The sequence below is a fragment of the Colobus angolensis genome, unplaced genomic scaffold (genome assembly GCF_000951035.1).
Source record: "Colobus angolensis palliatus isolate OR3802 unplaced genomic scaffold, Cang.pa_1.0 Scaffold313, whole genome shotgun sequence".
NCBI classification, from domain to species: domain Eukaryota; kingdom Metazoa; phylum Chordata; class Mammalia; order Primates; family Cercopithecidae; genus Colobus; species Colobus angolensis.
In genome coordinates this window covers 4,182,143-4,195,089 of record NW_012116411.1, presented here as the reverse complement: position 1 = coordinate 4,195,089, position 12,947 = coordinate 4,182,143, and the positions used below count along the sequence as shown (strand labels likewise).

Below are 12,947 nucleotides of genomic sequence, written 5' to 3'. Positions count from 1 at the left end.
ACCATCCTGGCTAACACGGTGAAACCCCGTCTCTACTAAAAAAATACAAAAAATTAGCCGGGCGTGGTGGCGGGCGCCTGTAGTCCCAGCTACTCTGGAGGCTGAGCCAGGAGAATGGCGTGAACCTGGGAGGCGGAGCTTGCAGTGAGCTGAGATTGCGCCACTGCACTCCAGCCTGGGCGACAGAGCAAGACTCCTCAAAAAAAAAAAAAATTACCTAGTCTCAGGTATTCTGTTATAGTAATGCAAATAGATTAATGCAAATACATTATCCCTAATATGGTTTGGATATTTTTCTCCTTCAAAACTCATGTTAAAATATAATTCCCAGTTGGAGGTGGGCCTGGTGGAAGGCATTTGAATCATAGGGGGGATCCCTCATGAATGGTTTTGCACCAGCCCTTTGGTGATAAGTGAGTTCGTGCAGTATCTGGTTGTTTAAAAGTGTGTGACAACACCCCTGCTTGCCCCCACTCTTGCCATGTGATGTGTCTGCTCTGCCTTTGCCTATCACCATGATTATAAGATTCCTGAGGCCCTCACCAGAAGCTGATGTTGGCACCACACTATCTGCACACCCTGCAGGAACCATGAGTGAATTAAATCTCTTTTCTTTATAAATTACCCAGTTTCACATATTCCTTTCCTTTATAGCAACACAAGAACAACCTAACACAATGCTGAAGTGTATTTTCACCAGCTAAAGAAAGCTTTTTGTGGTCCATGGACTGAGGGCAATCTAACCCTTCATGAATCTAAAACCCAGAGATTAGGTCTTCTGAAAATGATCAGAGAAAGACTGCCCTTGCCACTCACACTGCAGCAAAACTTTGGAACCCTGAAACTTGGGTTTGTAATCTCACAACTCAGAAAGGCCCCTTCCCACTCTGGGAACTATACACCCATTAGACACCTTATGGCAAAGCTAACCTTCCGGGTCCAACCCACAGACCCTGACCCAGCAATGGATGAAAGACGTACACTGACACAGATATTTTGCCCGTCAGCATGGCTAAGGGGATCTGCTGCCTGAGTCCGCAGCATCAGCCTCAATAAGCTGGCAAAGTTCACATTTATTTAGTGCAGATTTAATGACAAGGGCTTTGAGTTAACACACTTGTGGATAATTAACATGGTTGCCCTCCCAGGAGAGAGCAGTCCTACAGATGATCAAAGGTGGGTCTTAGGACCACATGAGTAAACAAGCTCTTTAGGTAAACTCCTTTACATTCCTTTGTACCTACTCTAAGCTATTAACTCAGGGTAAGAGGATTAGGCTGCTTTCAGCCATAACCCTATCCTGGGGCTTTTGAAAAACCTTCCGGCCTTCAAAGAAGGTTTGTGTCTATTTTACAATTTCTCCCACCACCCTGACTGAACTCTTACATCTTCCCCTTTTCTGTTTTTAGCATCAGGTTTTGTTGATTGGAGAGTACAGATGTGTGCAGCAACAGGTCTGTCAGGCGTGGTGGTTACTGCTCATATTCTGGCTTTGCATCCTAGAATTAGTAAATAACATAAGACAAACATGAGTAAAATTAGCAACATTCTTTTCTAATCAAGGAGTGACTGTAGTATTACTTGGCATTTCGGTTCAATGTGTGCCATTACTAAGGAACCCCACTGGGGGTATGTTAATCCCTCTTAGTTAAGCAGTCACATTGTTAGAAGCTGGGAAGAGGGTGTTTGTCAAAGTAACAGGGCAGAAGAAAGGCAGATTTAACAGATGAGCCCAATAGAGTGTAGCAGGTACTGGTTGCAGGCAAAGAGAGAAAATTTAAAAAGAATAAATTATTTGGTTGTGAATGGTGTTTGTGTTTGGAGCAGGATTCACTTAGCCTTCTGAGTTGTTCTGTTCAGCATCCTGTTTAGGGCCTGTGTTGTCCAAGGAAGCTGCATTGTCCAGGGCTGTGGGTCCCGTAGGGTCATTTTCTTTATTTCTGGTACCGGGTTGGGTCCTAGCCACGCCATGGTATGGTTTGATGCATCGTGCTGGAATCCAAAGAGGACCGAAGGGGGTGTGAACACAAGCATATCCTCTTCCCCATGTTAGCAAATCATTTGGACCACACTATTCATTACTATTTACATCCTTCCATAAAACTGTGGGTTTTATGTCTTAAGAGGTTTTAGCAAAATGCTTTTTTATAGCTGATGGAAATTTGTCATCAAAATTTTAAAAATTAAGGGTAAATAAGGCTTGTGCTAGTTGTGTTGCAGGGTGCTTACCCATACTCTCCCTTTTTGGTTTTCTGAGCATATTTTTAAGGGTGAAGTAAGCCCGTTCTACTATGACCTGTCTTTGGGGGTTATACGGGATGCCTGTGGAATACTGGATGTTCTGTGTGTGACAAAATTGTTGAAATTGTGAGCTGGCATAAGCTGGACCATTATCATTTTTAATTTTTGTGGGCCGCCCCATAAATGCAAACGTTAAAAGAAGATGTTTAATGACATATCCAGTGGACTCTCCAGGAAGAGCATGTGCCCTAATTAGATGAGTGTTAGTATCAACGGATACATGTACATATCTTAGTTTTCTAAATTCAGGGACGTGTGTAACATCTGTTTACCATAAATGATCAGGTTCTAGTTCTCTAGAGTTAACACCTGTAGAAGGAGGGGATGTGCCTGTGAACTGGCAATCTTGGCATTGCGGGATAATTTGTTTAGCTAGTCTTTGGGTAGGTTGAAATTGTTTAGTTAAGTTTCTCCAATTTTGGTGGAAAAATGATGTGATTGGGTGGCTTGGTCAAGCAGTGATGTCATAACTTGTAGATCTACTGGATCATTGCTGTAAGCCAATGGGTCAGGCAGTGAGCTGTTTGCCTGAATGTGTGTAATAAAAGCAGGATGCATACGTTGATCTCACAATTGCTGAAGCTGGAGAAAAAGTGCACACAGGATGGACTCTAGAGTAGACTTGGTTAGGGCTGTCTCAAGGTTCTGCAATAAATAAACAAAGTAGAGTCACTAAAAATATTGATGGGCTGAGCAGAAAAAGTTTCCAAGGCCAATATTAAGGCTCCAACTTAAGCTCTCTGAGTGCTAGTAAATCCAGAACGAGGGAGGAAATTATGTGGTCTCCACCAAACAGCCTCCTTTCCAGAGCCGTTGGTAAACAGTGTTAAAGTGTTAGGTATGGGGGATTGAAATTTTTGTAGGCAAAACCATAGGAGCACAAGATAAGAACTGAAAGAGCTTATCAGCAGTAAGAGTATGTTCTAAATGGCCTGTGTAATCAGAGAGTGCTAGCTGAAGATCTAAAGAGAGGGGCAATACTGCTTCAAATGGCTTTTTACTCAAAGTAATTCTTAAGACATCAGGGTCATAACTTAGCAACTGATTGCATAATCTGCAGCCTGAATAGATGACTTTACTGACTAACTGGATAGAGGGCGAGAGTGTTTAGTCCTGTTATATGAGCAAAAAACCCATTCTAGAAAGCGTAGCTCTAGGGCTATCTGTCCTATTAACCCTGTAGGTGAGTGTTTCTTAGGGAAAATAAACAATTGGATGGAATATTGGGTGTCTGTGCAAACTAGTTGCCTTTGGGAAATAGCTTGTTCTATTTCTTCAATTTCCTTTTGTGCTGCAGGAGTTAAATATCTGGGAGAGTCCAGGGCTGTATTGCCCTTTAAGATAGAAAACAGGTTTTGCAGCTTATCAATAGATATGCCCAAGGTGAGGCGAAGCCCAGTAATTTTCTATAATCATTTAAGGTCTGTAAATTGCTAGTATTTAATTCAACCTTTTGAGGTCTCACTGATCGGGAAGTTAGTATGTATCCAAGATATTTCCAAGGAGAGGACATTTGTACCTTTTCAGGTGCTATGATTAAACCTCTTAACTGTGTATTCTTTACGACAGAGGCATGTAATTTTAAAAGTACTCAATCTGTTGGGGCTGCTAGTAAAATATCATCCATAATAAGAATAGTCTTGAAATTAGGAAATTATTTTCTACTAGGGAGCAAAGCCTGATTTACATGATACTGACATGTGGTAGGACTGTTCAGCATTCCTTGAGGAAGCACTTTCCAATGAAATTGACAAACTGGCCTTTCATTATTGATAGCTGGTATTGTAAATGCAAATTTTTCTCTGTCCTTTCTGTGAGGGGAATCGTATAAAAACAGTCTTTAAGTCAATAACAATTATAGGCCAATCTCGAGGAATCGCTGTAGGGGAGGGGAGACCTTGTTGAAGAGGCCTTGTAGGCTGCAAATTAGCATTAATAGCACGTAAGTCATGCGAAAGTCTCCATTTACCAGAGTTTTTGGGAATGACGAAAATGGGCGAATTCCAAGGGCTGTTAGATAATTGCTCCTCAGCTAATTCACGGGCTTTATCTAATTTCTCTCCCTTCTAAGGTCACTGTCCTACCCAAATAGGATTTTGAGAGAGCCACATCAAGGGTAGTGGAGGAATAACAGTGGCCATTATTAGAAAGAGGTTTGCAGTTCATATAATTCATCAAATTCTGCCCTCCAGAGGAGGTATTGACTGGCGTTTAAAGTTGTTTTAGCTAGCACTGACCAGTCCCATGGAGTCATATAGAAGTTGTCTGCTATGGCCTCAATTAATCCTTTTGTAAATGGGCTAGTGACTCTGTTATCTCTGATGCTTTTCCTTATCTCTTTATGTACCTGATTGCCTTGTTGATCTTGCATTACCTGGCAGGCTAAGAGCTCCCCTCTAATGCCACTTGCCTAAGACAGGGTCCCATAGCTATAGCATATCCCTGTCTTTTTTCCAATTTGTTTTAGGAGGGGACTCAGGCAAAACCTCCATTTCCTCTTTGTTATTTTGGCCCAGTGATAGCAGGGCTGAGGGATAAGGAGGCAGTAAAGTAGGAGACTGTTTCTCCTCCCTTCCCTTTGTAGGCTTTTCTGTGTATAACGGGGTCAGAACTGCCTTAATTAAGGCCCATAACATTAGAGATGTTACTGGGACCTGTTGCCCTTGCTCATGATCTTGTTTAAGATTTCTCTCCACTTGTTCCCAGAGCTCTACATCTAGTGTACCTTCTTCTGGGAACCATGGATTATGGGATACAACAGTTTGCATTAGGTCCCTAATTGAGCCTGTGAAACTGAGGCTCCACTAATTTTAAGCAGCTGTTTCAATACTTTTATATACTGTTGCTGTTGAGCTGATAACTGTTGTCCCATGATGAAACCCTAGCCTGAACAATTCCCTCGAACTTGGAAATCCCAAGCAGGCACCAATGACTTACTGATTTACTAACTGCGCAGTCTTCTTCACCTTCGTTTTTGAGGGTTCCATCACAATTTGTGGCAGCCTTCCTCACGGGGCACTACCTACTGGGTCTGACCCGCAGACCCTTACCCACAAACGGATGAAAGACGTACACTGACACAGATATTTTACCCGTCAGCATGGCTAAGGGGATCTGCTGCCTGAGTCCACAGCATCAGCCTTGATAAGCCGGCGAAGTTCACATTTATTTAGTACAGATTTAATGACAAAGGCTTTGAGTTAACACACTTGTGGATAATTAAGATGGTCACCCTCCCAGGAGAGAGCAGTCCCATGAATGATCCAGGTCAGTCTTAGCACCACATGAGTAAACAAGCTCTTTAGATAAACTCCTTTACATTCCTTTGTACCTACTCTCAGCTATTAAGATAAGAGGATTAGGCTGCCTTCAGCCATAACCCTATCCTGAGGCTTTTGTAAAACCTTCCAGCCTCCCAAGAAGGTTTGTGTCTATTTTACAATTTCTCCCACCACCCTGACTGAACTCCTACACTAACCAGCAAAGTTTCTCCTCAGAAACAGACAACATCCTAGATGTGGACAGCTTTTGCAAGATTAATCTTTTGCAAGATTAATGATCAAGGCTTCTCTACTATCATGAAGCTCTTACCTGTCAATTTTTTCCTTACTCACACCTCCAAGAACAATAAAACTAGGCGGGGGCAGTGGCTCATGTCAGTAATCCCAGTGTCTTGGGATGCCAAGTCAGGAAGACTGCTTGAGGCCAGGAGTTCAAGATCAGACTGGACAACACAGTGAGACACTGTTTGTAGTCAAATTATGGGTTGACCCCCTACTCCAAATATATAAAAAATAATTTACTAGACTTGGTGGCATTCACCAATAGTCCCAGCTACTTAGCAGACTGAAGTAATATGATCACTTGAGCTCAGGAGTTCGAGACTGCAGTGTACTATAATCACACCACTGCACTCCAGCCTGGGCAACAGAGCAAAACCCTGTCTCAAAAGAAAAACCCACAATAAAACCAGAAAATGGGTGTCTTATGTGTACTTCTGGTATATAGTTTTATTTGTAGAGGATTTTTTAAGCAACCTTATAAACTTACACATGGACAACATTATGCATTGATAAAAGATAAAGGACCAACATGTGTGAAAAATTTTAATATACATTTGTTGCTTCATAATGAATCAAAAACAAAATATTGGTCCACTCCTCTTAGCTTGTGTCATAAGTTAAAGAGAACATTGCCAGGAGGCCTTCAATCTTGGATGGACATCATTTGCTAGGTCTCTTTTTACATGATTTGGAGTAAATGAGACAATGACTAAACATTTATTCCTCGTAATAGACCTTATAGCAGATTCTACCACAAAGTCCATGGTTGCACAACAAACTTCTTTAAATTCTCTTGCAGCCATGCATAGAATGTCAAATGGGCCCTGTATTAGTTCGTATTCACACTGCTATGAAGAAATACATGAGACTGGGTCATTTGTAAAGGAAGGAAGTTTAATTGATTCACAGTTTCGCATGGCTGGGGAGGCCTCAAAAGCATGGCAGAAGGCTAATGAGGAGCAAGGTCTCTTCTTACATGGCAGCAGGCAAGAGAGCTTGTAGAAGGCATCTCCCATTTATAAAACCATCAGCTCTCATGAGACTTATTCACTACCACAAGAACAATATGGGAGAAACTGCCCCCATGATTCAATTATCTCCACCTGGCCCCGCCCTTGACACATGGGGATTATTACAATTCAAGGTGAGAGTTGGGCAGAGACACAGCCAAACCATATCAGCCCCTCTCTGACTAGGATGACAAAAACTCAAAAAAAAGTATGACCGTGAAGGTGCCATAACCTATGAATGACATGCTGAAGCCAGAAACCCAAAGTGATGGTAACTGAGAGTGATACTAAAGCCCTAAATTTTGGTCTTACCTAAGTGAGAACCTGACCAAAAGGGGGAAATTTTTTAACAAATTATGGGAGGCCATTGTTTAGGACTGAGCTCATACACTAGGCACCAACAGATCAGGCCAAACCAAAATGAAGTCACTCATACTAAATAAAACAGAATTAAACTAAAACTTTAAGGAAACAAATAGATCCTAAAATAGATTAGGTTTTGTTTTCTGCTGAAAACAAGAGATTCCAGCACAAGGAGGTCCCCTCTGCTATAACCCTTATTTAAAAAAAAAAAAAAAAAAAAAAAAAGTGGCCATATGCAGTGGCTCACTCCTGTAATCCCAGCACTTTGGGAGACTAAGGCAGGTGGATCACCTGAGGTCAGGAGTTCAAGACCAGTCTGGCCAATATGGCAAAACCCTGTCACTACTAAGACTACAAAAATTAGCTGGGCGTAATGGTGGGCACCTGTAATCCCAGCTACTCAGGAGGCTGAGGCATGAGAATTGCTTGAATCCAGGAGGTGGAGGTTGCATTGAGCCAAGATCATGCTACTGCACTCCAGCCTGGGTGACAGAGTGAGACTCTGTCTCCAAAAAAAATAAAGTAGCCTGAAGCTGAAGTCCATGTTCTCATCTTACAAAGCCCACTGTTCGACTATCTCTCAAAGGGATTTGAGACCATAAAAGAACATCACAATGGTGACAGAGTGACATCAATGCCTAAAATTTTGGTCAACCTCTCAAAATTGAGAAGTTGACTAAGAGGTGAAGAGGTTGACCAAAAGATGGCAATCGTTAAATTAAATTTAGACTAAAGCTGCTTCCTTCTAATTTCAGCCTAAAGGTTTTTCTGTACATATTGAACCATAACCTAAGTGGACATGTAAACAGACTGAAACTGACTTTTGTAACAAGTAGCCAAGTCTCAACCAATCACAGAAACCACATTTTAACCACTCATAGATAGCCAGCTGTTCAGTATTCAAATAAGTCAAGTGCCAAGCTGTAACCAATCCGATTGTTTCTGTACCTCACTTCTATTTTCTGTACATTGCTTTCCTTTTTCTGTCCATATATCCTTTCTGGCCATGTGGCAGCATTGGAGTCTCTCTAAATCTATTCTGGTTCAAGAGGCTCCCCAATTCACAAATTATTATTTGCCCAATTAAACTCTGTTAAATTTAACCCATCTAAAGTTACTTCAAACAACAGAAAAAGAAATATAATGAATGACCCTTTCACATACTAAAAGCTGTTTAACGTGACTCATAAGAGAAATGCAAATTAAAAGGTATTTTTTCTCACTTTCAAGATTATCAAAATCCAAAAGTTTGACAACATACCTGTAGTGAAGCTGTGGAGAAATAGTGCTCATACATTGTTGATGGCAGTGTAAATTGGAATAAACGCTACAGAAAATGTATTTGTAAGCATTAACTTTGGCTGGGAGTAACAATAAAACACAAAACAACAAATTGATTTTCCATGTTAAACTTCAAATGTAGGCAGACTAAGCATCAAGTGACTCCATTCCATGAAGTCCTTGCTCAGACTGCTTCTTTCTTGTTGTTCCATTCTCAAGGTCATCTCATGCTTCAAAGTGGCAATTCTAGCTCAAGCCATCATGCGCACATTTCAGTCAGCAAGTAAAAGAAAGGAAAGGAAGAAAAATTGAAACCTCTAAGGAGGCTTCTTGGAAGTTATAAGTAGTAAAAATCTCTGCCACAAATACTACTTTGTGAAATTTTTGTTTCAATTTTATAGAAATGTGTATGTATACTCATTGACAGAGCAAAATATATTCCTTTTTTGTGTGTGACGGAATCTTGCTCTATTGCCCAGATGGGAGTACAATGGCGTGATCTCGGCTTACCACAACTTCTGCCTCTCAGGTTCAAGCAATTCTCCTGCCTCAGCCTCCCGAGTAGCTGGGATTACAGGCACGTGCCACCACGCCCAGCTAATTTTGGTATTTTTAGTAGAGATGGGGTTTCACCATGTTGACCAGGCTGGTCTTGAACTGCTGACCTCAGGTGATCCACCCGCCTTGGCCTCCCAAAGTGCCAGCATTACAGGCGTGAGCCACCGCACCCGGCCGCAAAATACACTCTTACAGTGGATCTCAATTTTTAAAATGTTGAAAACTACTATTTTAAGTGAGGCAGTATAACATAGTAGAACACAGAAAGAAAACAGGCATGATTATTGTCTGAACTCCAGAGTGTCTTAGTTCACTGTCTGCTGCCATAACAGACTGTCATACACTGGGTAATTTGTAATGAACAGAAGTTTACTTGGCTCACACTTCTTGAGGCTGGGAAGTCCAAGAGCGTGGTGTCAACATGTAGCAAGGGTCATTTTATGGTGGAAGGTAAGAGAGGGCATGACACAGATAAATGGTACTGAACTTATCCTTTTTATCAGTAACACCAAAACAAAAAAATCATAAAGGATGAATTGATAAGTTCGACTATACAAAAATTTTAAAGTTCTATGTATCAAAACGTATTTTAAAATCAGTAGGGAAAGACAAAGTAGACAATAAATGCTGTTGGGACACTTAATTAGCCATTTAAAGAGAAAAAAAAAACTGGTATCTGTGAAATTCCGAACATCAAAAGCATGTCACAACATGCAAAAATCCTAAAGGAAAAGACTGACAAATTCAACAGTAACACTCAAGGCCCAGGCAGGAAACAGAAAACATACCAGCTATTTTAACAGAGAGGATTTAATATAAAGAATTGTTAACTAGGTACTAAGGGAATAAAAAGGCAGAAAAAGGATACTGAGATGTCATAGGGAAAATGTAGAAAGCAGCTACTACCCATAGGACTGGGAAACAAAGGGAAGGAGTGGGGATTATTAAAATTTAGAAGGTTGGAGATGGGGCTCATTGAACCGGAGGTCAGATCGCTGAAAGCATAGACAGGTGGGGTGCCCATTGGCTGGCATTTCTGAGGGAGTGCAATGAGGATGTTTCTGCAAGAGTTGGAAAAACCACAAACTGAAACCCACTGCCACTCTAGAACCAAGTTACTACTGTGTGAAGATTCTTTGCTTAAGTGATGCTGACAGGAACAAAGAAAAGACAAAAAAGTTCAAGCCCTGTATTCCTCCTTTATCCATCCAGTCTCCCTCTCCTGCCTCCCATTGGCAGGGCTTAGCAGGGAACCAGCTGGCAAAGCAGAAATGTGGTTTGCAGAGTCCCAGACCCACAGCATAAAGCAAATACAGAAGGGTGGATTTGAAGCTGAATGATGATAGCTTAATAATCAGCACATCAGCTCTATGTGAATGTAAAACAACTAAATAAAGTAACAAAAGCATCAGAAAAAAATTACATAATGCATGTGTAATTTGGGAGTTGGAAAGCCTAAAAAAGAGGAAATTAAGAAGACAATAAAGAAAAATATAGACATATTTCACAACTTAAAAAAATTAAAGATGGTATAGCAAAAGATATCATAAACATAGACAAAAGGCAAAAAATAGCTTAGAGGAAATACTAGCAATACATATGAAAGATACATAATATATGTAATATATTAGGAGCTCTTACAAATTATCAAGAAAATAGCAAAAGCAATCTAGTAGAAGAAGGGCAAAAGTTATGAATAACAATTTACAAAAAATCCAAAGGATCAATAAACATTGCAAGGCTGCTGCATCTTACTGTTTGTCAGGGAAACGTAAATTAATATATTAGCAAAATATAACTTCTCACTATGAACACACAAAGTATGGATTGGATATAACACCTACTGGTGGTAGGGATGCAGGAAAAAGTATGCTCTATTTCACTGCTGAAAATGTGAAATAGTGAAGCCATTTAGGAAAGAAGTCTGAAAATACCTTTAAAAATATTTAAATCATATTATTTTAATCTGGTAATCCCACAGATAAATCCCTGAAAATTTATCCAACAGATATAAAAGCATCAGTCCAAAATATACACTTGTAAAATATTTAGTATAAAAATATTTGAGTAGCAAAACATTGTGAAGGAAATAAACATCAATTAGTAGGGGAATGGTTGAATAAGCTGTGTGATTCGTTGACTACAATAAAGCCATTGAAAGGACAGAGTTCCATCTATACCAAGTAAATTGAAGAGATTTTTCACAATGTATTTTCAAGTAAGAAAAACAATCTGCAGGGAAGTATATACAATTTAATCACATTATTATGAAATAAATGAAAATGTAAACATCAATATATGAATTACTTGTATACTATTATATAAGCATAGAGAAAAGTGTGAAAAATAATAGGTCAGAAAGTTATTAGTGACATGGAAGGATCAGAAGGAAAGAGGAACATGAAAATAGCATAAAGAGATGATTAAAAGTCTGGTTAACAGTCTGGGCAGGGTGGCTCATGCCTCTAAACCCAGAACTTTGGGAGGCCAAGGTGAGTGGATCACTTGAGGTCAGGAGTTTGAGACCAGCCTGGCCAACATGGTGAAACACAGTCTCTATGAAAAATACAAAAATTAGCCAGGTGTGATGGTGCTTGCCTGTAATCCCAGCTACTCGGGAGGCTGAGACGTGAGGATTGCTTGAACCCAGGAGGTGGAGGTTACAGTGAGCTGAGATTATGCCACTGCACTCCAGCCTGGGCAACAGAGTGAGACTCTGTCTCAATAAATAAATAAATAAATAAATAAATAAATAAGTATCTGGTTAACAAAATGTAAAAGAAAATAATATTTAACACCTTCATGTCAAGCATTGGTTGTTGTTTTTTAAATATTATATTATTAAACAGTTTGAGTCACAAGAATTTGAAAAAATAGTACAGCAAGTTCCCTTGTACTCTTCATCCGGCTTTTCCTAATATGTTACAAAACCATAGTTATGCAGGATTTTTTGTTCCTTAGTTCAGCTAAATCTGGTTTCTTGTCTCATGACTAGGAAAAATTAGGCATGCAGACATATTGAAGGGTGAGGAAGGTGGAATTTTTTAAGTGAAAAGAAAGCTCTCAGCAAAAAGAGAAGGTCCCGCCAGCAGGCTCCCACCTCACAGACTGATTACCAGGCTGCCATACATGAGCTGAAGAGGATAGGCTGCTCCTCTGCATAAGTTGTGAACTCCTGGTGGCTTCACCCCATTTCCCCAGTGCATGTGGGCCTCCAGTCCATTGTGGGCATGCCCTGGCAAGACCTTGTGCAGGTTCCCTTATCTGCACAAAAATACATGGTGTAAACACTTGTGGGGCAGGTGAGAGATTCTCCAGAGACCCTTTTTTATCCGCCTAGGCGTTTGTCTGCCTCTTGCCTCTATCAATAGTATATTGTCAAAACCAGAAAATTGCATTTGGTATAATACTATTAACTCAGGTACCGATCTTATTTGGATTTCACCAGTTTTTTATAATGAGAATTTTTTTTATGTTTATTTGTTTATTTATTTATTTATTTTTAAGATGGAGTCTCACTCTGTCTCGCACAGGCTGGAGTGCAGTGGTGCAGTCTGGACTCACTGCAGCCTCTGCCTCCTGGATTCAAGCAATTCTCATCTCTCAGCCTCCTGAATAGCTGGGACTACAGGCATGTGCCAACACACCCAAGTAATTTTGTCTTTTTAGTAGAGACGGGGTTTCATCATGTTAATCAGGCTGGTCTTGAACTCCTGAACTTAGGTGATCCACCCGCCTCAGCTTCCCAAAGTGCTGGGATTACAGGCATGAGCCACTGCACCCAGCCCAATAATTCATATTTAAATCCATATTTGATCATTTCCCAGAACTTGAGACAATAGTAAACTCATAAGTCCCATTTTTTTTTTTT

At 40.3% G+C, this 12,947-nt stretch overlaps 1 long non-coding RNA gene across 1 annotated transcript in view; it reads left to right on the top strand.

The window, feature by feature from the left end:
• LOC105518153 overlaps positions 1-9,095 on the top strand; it is a 23,566-nt gene extending 14,471 nt beyond the window's left edge. The window contains exon 3 of the long non-coding RNA XR_001002782.1: positions 8,998-9,095. This is a non-coding gene — a long non-coding RNA (uncharacterized LOC105518153). The remainder of the gene's footprint in view (positions 1-8,997) is intronic.
• The last annotated feature ends 3,852 nt before the right edge of the window (positions 9,096-12,947 follow it).